The sequence below is a fragment of the Astyanax mexicanus genome, chromosome 13, assembly GCF_023375975.1.
Source record: "Astyanax mexicanus isolate ESR-SI-001 chromosome 13, AstMex3_surface, whole genome shotgun sequence".
NCBI lineage: Eukaryota > Metazoa > Chordata > Actinopteri > Characiformes > Acestrorhamphidae > Astyanax > Astyanax mexicanus.
In genome coordinates, this window is record NC_064420.1 from 44,260,001 (window position 1) to 44,263,296 (window position 3,296).

Consider the following 3,296-nt stretch of genomic DNA (forward strand, 5'->3'; position numbering starts at 1 on the left):
AGAAAATCATCAGTACTACCCTGAGGTACATATAATACAGTAATATTATTATTACTGTCGCCCTCACAAAGAACATAGCAGCATTTAAATTATGATTAATCACAGAATATTTGTGGGATTATTACAACTATTTTTTAAGAGATTAACAATCAGTATAACTGATGAATAAACAGGCTGTCCTGATCTTCTCTAATCCACATGTTTTTTAACTTTTGGCGTAAACAGAAAAACCTCAGCACTTCTGGACGTGATGTGCTGCTGTGTTGTGCTTCTTGTTGTTGTTTTGGAGCCGCATTGGTTCCCTTTTATTCAGCCTGCCTGAGACTAAAGAGACACGCAGGACACACTAACAGCTCATTTCACGCATATTATTACTATTATTGCAGGAAAAGCAGACACGGAAACATACAGTTATCCAGAGAGCTGCAGCTAGAAAACAGTACAGAGAATGCTAGACCTCTGCTTTGGCTGCCAGTCCATTAAAATATCATTTTACATATTTTTCATGGTTCAGCAGTGCAATGTATTATAGATCAGTGGCCTCTGCAGTGCACTCGCTTCCAAATGTGCAGAGGAATGGGCTCCCGCCCACACTCCAGTGCTGAAGGGCTGAATTTGTGAAATATATGTATATAATTGGATGTACATCTTCTTAAACAATACATTAATACACTATTCTGCCCAGATTTATGATTCAGATATTAATTGTAATGCAGGAACTGCTGTGAATCATTTGGTAGACATTTGGTTTTGTATATCTTTGACAGAGTTCTACTGTAGGACCTACAGTATGAAACAGATGTTAATTATAACAGTAATATAGTTATAATAGTGATAAATAAAGTGCACAGACAGGCTGTACAGAGATTAAAGTGACCAATGATTAAAGTGATTAAAGTGACTAAATGACACTACACTTTATTACTGTGGTAAATTATTTTTATATGTTCTGTTATTTATTTATTTATTACATTTTAACATTTTTATTATAAAATGTATCATACAATTATTTTTTTAAACAATTGACACCACTACTATAAATATAACTTAAAATTAGCATATATCTAGTATCAAACACTGATATCACTGATGTATATCTAAATACCCATTATTTAAAGCTTAGTCTTAGAAATAAGAAAAAATTGACAAATTAAGATTGATCAGAGAATTCCTAATTATGATTAATCTGATTTTTTTTTATCATTTTAATCATATAAATATACAAAAGTTCACTTTTTTCAGCATGTTAAAAAAATTATAATGCTACATTATACAGCTCTGTTTTAATCCTGGTTTTTAAACACAGTTTTCATGCATCTTGGCATCATGTTCTCCTCCACCAGTCTTACACACTGCTTTTGGATAACTTTATGCCTTTACTCCTGGTGCAGAAATTCAAGCAGTTCAGCTTGGTTTGATGGCTTGTGATCATCCATCTTCATCTTGATTATATTCCAGAGGATTTTAATTTGGTAAAATCAAGGAAAAACATAATCATTAAGTGGTCTCTTATTTTTTTCCAGAGCTGCATTTCCTGTATTTCGTACCCTGAAATATTGTAATATTATTTTAGGGCCACATATCGCCCGCCTCTAGCTGGCAGTAATCTTTACTGATGATCTGGCATTTGATAGCAGCAGCGTGGAAGTGCTGTTGATGCTCAGATCTAAAATGAATGTACAGTAAGAAGATAAAATGTAGTACTAAAGCCCCTATAGAGCTTTTCAGGCCAAAGAGTGAAATGTTCTGGCAAAGCCGATCACCCAACCTGGACTCTATTGTGAATAGATCTCACTTACTGAAGTTAAAAGCCCCTGAAATAAGCAGAGAGTAGAAATAGCTGCATTACAGGCCTGGCAGAGAATCACTGGGAAAGTGATTAGCAGCTGCTAATGCCAAAAGAATAGGACTCTGTGAAGCAGATAAACAGGATCCTATGGGCACTATGCCAAATGCCAGGTGTGGGTTAATATGGTATAAAGCCACTGAGCATGGAGCTGTGGATAAGTGTTCTCTGGAATGATGGTGCTCCATCCAATACTTTGGAAGTTGGGGGATGGTGATCATCCAGAATCCTGATTAGTTTGTTATTATTATTTTTATAGTCAGTTTTGCCCATTTTAGAGGCATTTTTGATACTCGAAAATTCGAAAAATTCTCCAATATCCTCTCAATGTTTTTGGTAGAAACATAGATTATATCATCTCACACATATTACTAATTGGCACGTATTAGCTCCGCCCAACAGGAAGTCGGCCATATTGGAATTTGTCAATTTTTTCCACTTTTTTTTTACTTCTTGCTCTTTTTGATCTAGTAGAAAACCATCCCTCTACAGTAGAGACAGTTACTCAAACAAATGCAAGATTTCAAATGAAAAATGAATGAGCAGTTGTTCCAATACTTCCAATACAAATAAGTTTTGGTCCAAAGAAGACGATGGTGTTTATGGATGGTGTTGAAATATGGCTTCTTCTTTGCGTCATTCAGCTTTAACTTGTATTTGAGGATTACAGCCTGGCAAGCTGTGTTCATAGACAGTGGTTTCTGGAAGTGTTATTGAGCTCATGCAGGGATTTCTATACAGAATCAGTACAGCCTGTTACTATTGCAGTGCTGCCTGAGGGCCTGAAGATCACCAGCATCCAATACTGACTTTTGGAGTTGATATTGTAGCCATTATTTATATAGTTCCAGCTATAGTGAGATGTATTGCTTCTATCAAGTTCTAAATTAGTTATTTTTTTGTATTAATTAGTAGAATATCTTACTTTTAACATCTGATATGTGTGCTATGTTCTATTGTGACTAACATGTGGGTCTATAACATCTACACAAATTGTTTGGTTTTTTTTTATGTTTCTCTACATTTCATTCAGCATCCAAACAATTATAGAATTGGAATTGTAATAAAACATGTTATTTTTCTCATATAAACCATGTATTAGCATTATGCTAACTAGCTAACAGCATTTAATTCCATACATTTCATTAAACTCCATTCCTAAAACAGCAAATACACATAATGTAAAACAAACACTTCATATTAGGAATTACAATGCACTGTGTAAGGTACGCTAGCAATAGCATGCTAAGTTGTATATATATTTTTCTCAGGAATTGGTTTTCAGTCCCCTAAAGGCACCGTGTGGTGTTTATAGGATATCTATGCATTGAATGAGTTAGCCAGTGAGGCTTGGACACTCCAGTAGGTTTGCTGAGTAGCTAGCTTAATGTTTAGCCAGTTAGCGTGCAACTCAAGCTCTTCCAAGAACACCAAGGCCAAAGACGCAGAT